We start from the raw sequence: 6,000 nt of genomic DNA on the forward strand, positions 1-6,000 counted from the left end.
CTTCTTCCATGTCCTATTAGTTGTCAAGTCTTGTTGTTTCTTTTTTTTTCCCCTTTTATTTATTTATTTACTTTTTTTTAGTGAGGCAATTGGGGTTAAGTGACTTGCCCAGGGTCACACAGCTAGTAAGTGTTAAGTGTCTGAGGCCGGATTTGAATTCGGGTACTCCTGACTCCAGGGCCAGTGCTCTATCCACTTTGCCACCTAGCTGCCCCAAGTCTTGTTGCTTCTTAACCCCACAACAACTTTTGCATCCATCCCCTTCTTGCCATACACATAGCCACTACCTTTGTTCAGAGCCTTATCACCTCTTGCCCACACTGTTGCAAGAACCCTCTAAGTGGCTTCCCTGCCTTCAAGCTTTCCTCTTTCTAATCCATACTCCATTCAGCTGCCAAATTGATATTACTAAAGGTCTGGCCTCATCCCTACCCTGATCAAGAAGTGCCTCTAGGAAAAATCATAGACTCCTCTGTCTGGCACTTAAACCCCTTTATAACCTGGCTCCAGCCTGGCTTTTCAGACTGATAATAAAATTACTTCTTCTAGGGAATAGCGGTGTTCCCCCACCTGACCACTAGTCTTTCTTCATCTTTTGTCCTGCCGCCATTATTGAAGGGAACAGTTACTGTGGAAAAGGAGCCATCATCTTTTCTACCAGTTGCTGACTAACTTTCATCAACAGGTAGGTTGGCCCAAGAATTGGACTGGTAGCGCCTCCAGACCACTGGTCCTGCTTCCAGCCCATCCTCCACAGCGACCACCTGAGGAAACAACTCCTGTGGAGATGTGGCTGGGCAGTGGCTTCTGTGGATGCTGTAGACACAGCTGCTGAAGACCTAGGACAAAGGTTCTTGTCACCCAAGTCCTTGGCACCATTCAGTAGTTCAGCATCAGAAACATAGAATTTTATGAGTAGAAATGACACTTAAGTAGAGGCATTACCATCTGCTACAGCACCCTAAGGACCACAGGGCCTTTCCCTTGGAATTGTGTAATCTCCACCATTAGGATGCGAACTTCCTGAGAGCAGGGGCTGTTTTTACTTTGTTATTTGTATCTGTTGGACTTGTTGTTATTGTTGTTGTTCAGTTGTGTCTGACTCTTTGTGACCACATTTGGGGTTTTCTTTGGCAGAGATAGTGGAGTGATTTGTCATTTATTTCTGGAGCCCATTTTACAGATGAGGCAACTGAGGCTAACATGGTTAAGTGACTCGTCCAGGGTCACACAGCCAGTAAGTATCTGAGGTCAGATTTGAACTCAGGAAGATGAATCTTTCTGATTTTAGGCCTGGCACTCTATCCACTGTGCCACCTAGCTGCTCATATCTTGGACTTAGCACAGTGCTTTTGGACATTTATTGTACTCAATAAGTGCTCGCTCATTCATTCATTCATTCATTCATTCATTCATTCATTCATTCATTCATTCTTCTATTTTACTCTATGTTCTGGCCAAACTCTCCTACTTGTTGCTTCCCATATATAACATTCTGTCTCCTAACTGTATGCCTTTGTAGAGATTGGCCCGCATGCCTAGAATGCTGTCCTTCGCTTCTTCCTTGTTGGATCCCTAGGTTCCTTTAAAGAACATCTCAGGTGCCACATTTTGCCTCTCTTCATCTCCCCAGTTGTAAGTGCTCTCCCACTTAGATAAAAAATTTTAAGTGCTTGCTGTGTGCCCGGCACCCTTTCCAACATTACTTTCATTGTATGTTTGTATGATTTGTCTGTGTTTACATTGTCGTCTTCCTCAGCCCCCATCCTTCCTCTACCATGAATGTAAGCTGCTTTGAAGGTAAGAACTGTTTTTCTCTTCTTTAGAGTCCAGTGCCTAAGGTACTTCCTGACACATATCAAGCATTCGGTAAATACTTGTTGATGTGAATTTAATTGAAATGAATTTCTATTTTACAGATAAAGAAACTGAGGCTCAGGGAAATCAGGTTACTTGTCACATGGTCTAATGGCTAGGAAGTGTTGAAATGAGGGCTTGAACCAAGCCTTCTGATTCTAAGTCCGATATTCTTTCCATTATGCAATGCTGTATTCATATAACAAATAGAAGTAGAAAAAGATAACTAGAGTATAGTATAACTATGTGTAGTATGTATAGTAAATTTATAGATAACTATAGATCATAGGGGGCAGCTGGGTGGCACAGTGGATAGAGCACTGACCCTGAAGTTGTGAGGACCTGAGTTCACTCATACCTCATACACTTATTAGCTGTGTGGGCAAGTCACTTAACCCCAATTGCCTTAAACATCTGGGGCCATCTCCAGTCATCCTAATGTATATCTTGCCACTGGACCCAGATGGCTTTGGAGGAGAGAGCAAGGTTTTGACCTTGCACAGCCCTCCCTCACTTCAGTCCATTTCACTGCAAGTCATGACATTACCCCAATGTCACAGTCCTCTTGGAGAATGAAGGACAAACAATAACATAGAGCATAGATTACTGGTACTAGAAAGGACCATAGGAATCTTTTAGTTCAACCATTTCTTTTTATAGAGTAGTAAACTGAGGCTCATGTGGTTTCCCAAGACCAAAATAAGTAGCAGACTTGGCATTCAAACTGAGCTCTCTTGATTCCAAAGGCAGTTCTTTCCATAGACCTAGAAAACCTTCAGAAATGAGCAATAATGATGATGAAATGGGGGTGTTGAGATTGTCTTGCCAAGATAGCATACAGAGGTGCTTTGATAATAAGATACTTTGGGGGAGGCAGCTAGGTGGCACAGTGGATAAAGCAAGGGTCCTGGATTCAGGAGGACCTGAATTCAAATCTGACCTCAGACACTTGACACTTTCTAGCTGTGTGACCCTGGGCAAGTCACTTAACCCTCATTGCCCCACAAAAAAAAATGTGGATTAGTTTGAGCCCCTCCTTGCTAGTAATGATATTGAGATAATAAAATACTTGTATCCTGAGCCATTGCAGTCATCTTGACTTTTGTCCTGCAGTTGGACTTCAGTGATTCTGGAAGAGAGAGTAAGGCGAATGACTCTGCAACTCTGCCTCACTTAAATCCAAGTCACATGCAAGTTAAGACATCCCCCAATGATGTCATTGATCCTCTTCAAAAAATGAAGAACAAACAACAATAATGAAATACTATATTAGTCTGGATGTAAGCTGTGTGTACCCAATAAATAATGAAAAATGATCAAAATGAAAACATGATATAAATATTTACTGTTAATTTTTAAAAACATAATTTTCAAATTAAGTAAAGCTATTTTATTCATTTGTGTCATCATGGCTTTTTTCTGTCTTGGTCACTTTAACTGTTATTTTCATATTTGTGATTATTCTACAATAAACAAGAGTATAAATTGAAATCAGGTTTTTTTTTTAGAGCCAGAAAAGGGAAAGGATGTGGTCCCTGTCTAAAATAATATGGCATCCAAGACTGAGGGGCTACACAATGAAGAGTGACCAGTTCCACTGAGTAGATTGGCCTCCATTGAGTGCACATTGGCCTTGCGAGGACAGGGGCACTGGCCTCGAAAAACTACTGTGTGGGTCAAATAAGATGATGTCTGTAAAACGCTTGGCACAGTGCCCAGCATGTAGCAAGAGCTTAACACACACTTGTTCCCTTCCCTTCTTCCTTTCCATAGGCAGCTCCATGAAGAGGGGACCGACTAAATGGCTAAAATTTGGTATTTCACCCAGCATGGTTTTCTGTGTACACTCAGTGCTTAATGGCTATTTATTGAATTGAATAAAAATAAAAGAGGTATATAGATTCCTAGAAATTTGGAGCTGAGTGGCTCAGTGGATAGAGTGCTGGGCCTGGATTTAGAAAGACCAGAGTTTAAATCTAGCCTCAGATACTTACTAGGTGCATGACCCAGGGCAAGTCACTTAACTCTCATCTGCCTTAGTTTCTTCATCATAAAAAAGGAATAATAATAATAGCACTTAACTCCCTGGTTGTTCTAAGTATCAAATGAGAAATCTCTAAAATCCTTTGCAAACCTTAAAGCTGTATATAAATGCTAGCTATTGTTGTTGTTACTGAGCTTTTGCTGGGTTTCAATAAAATGCAGGCTTTTATCCCCAGTCTTCCATTTTGAAGTTCACACAGGTATGCTGCTCTTCTCCCCTCCCCCCCCATACCCCAAACAGGAGGAAGAAGAGTCATAACCTATACTTTAATACTTCTTTGAATCTGTGACTCATGAGAGGCATATGGTATAATGCACAGGAAGATTAGGTTCAAATCCTCCTACTGACAGTGGTTAGCAAGTCACTTAGCCTCTCTGAGCCTCAGTTTCCCAATCTGCAGAATAGGGGTAGTAGTGCCTGTAGTATTTGCCTTGTAATGTTGTGAGCTTTCATTAATTTAATTTACATAAGACACTGCAAATTTTAAAGCTCAGTTAAAATATCAGATGTCATTGTCGTCATCGTCAAGGTCAATGTCGTCATCATCATCTTGTACGCTCTCTTTGCTGATGCTGATCTCAACCCCTCCGTGCCTTTGGTTTGATTCTTGTTCTTGCCTTTCAATAACTTCTAAATATAGTACCCTGTAATATGCTGGAAACTTTCCTCTGGTTCTTTTAATATTGAGAAATTGCTGAGAGGCAGCATGGGATTGTGGTCCAAATAGCTGGCTTCAGAGTCAGGGAGACCTGTGTTCAAGTCTAGCTCAACTTAGACGCTCTGAGTTACTCTGGATAAGTCATTTAATCTTCCAGGGCCTCGGGCAAGTCTCTAAGATGAGAAGGTGTTGATCAGCATCCTTAGAAGGCACTTCCTATATTGATGAAATTGTGGGCTTGGACCAAAACACAGAGAGCCTAGAGCCTCACTCAGAGTGTCCAGATGTTATCTCTCTGTCTTCTTGCTTCATGGGCCCACCTTCTTTTCTAGACACACATGTTTTATGATGATGTCTTTTTTACCTCTCCTTGAACACACTGCACCATTGACAAGGTTTTGTTCTCCACTTACACACATAATAGCTGGTCCTTTTGCCCTGTGGGTTATCTGCAGTTGTGATTCTCTTGAGATCCTGGCATTGAAAAGGTAATCCTTGTGTCACTCAATGCTTTTCATAACATGAAGGACTTGTGTATACACATTGGGGAAGATTTTCTTGCTTTTCTTGGCATCTAGCTTCGGTCTTGAAAACCTGAAAAAACAAATTAATGGTAATCCCTACTACACTGAGACCAGTCCTTGACTTACAAACACACAGGTAATAATATTACACAGAAAAACTTTGTTAAAGGAGGAGAAAGACAAAACTCACACCTTTGAATGAATATTCTTAGACTTACTTATGTCGGAGCAAGATTATTTTGACAGCTGTGGAGAGGATGAACGCTCTCCCAACAGAGTGTACTGTCCTTGGCGGTAGTAAGTTCTTCTCACTGGAGGCCTTCAAACAAAAGCTGGATAACCACTCCACACTTAGCTGTTGTGGAGGTCTTGGTTGGACAAGATGTCTTCTGATATCCCCTGAGACCCTGTGATTCTGTGGTTGGGCAGTCATTAGTTTCAAAAAGATGTATGTCAAGTCCCCAGACTCATCTACAGTCTTGAATGTGAAGTTTCTCAATAGAAATATATCCCCTTCCCCACTCCCAACCTGAAGCAAATTCAGTTGAAACTGGAGAAGGGAGGGTTGGGTCTAAGCTATGACCATTCCTGCTCATAGTTGAGTAGATTGGAGGTAGGGCCATGGAACTTGGAAAAGAACTGGTTGAAGAACCGGGAGGCCAGAGGGTTTGAAGAGAGCAGTGATTCGGGTGTACCTGTGAGCCAGGTTCCAACCTTACTGGGAAGAAGGGAGAGTGATTTGGAAATTCCTAATTACAGCAATCAGGATCTGGAGAGGACAGCTTGAAAGGAGAGGTAGTTTCTGAGTAATGATGGCAGAGGGAATGTCTGTAGGTGGAAGCAGGGAATGTACGGTATGTTAATTTCTTTTAACCCTCTTTTTGGGGGTTCCAGAAAGAAAGCAGCCAGTTTTAGAT

This window comes from Dromiciops gliroides, chromosome 2 (assembly GCF_019393635.1).
Source record: "Dromiciops gliroides isolate mDroGli1 chromosome 2, mDroGli1.pri, whole genome shotgun sequence".
Classification (NCBI taxonomy): domain Eukaryota; kingdom Metazoa; phylum Chordata; class Mammalia; order Microbiotheria; family Microbiotheriidae; genus Dromiciops; species Dromiciops gliroides.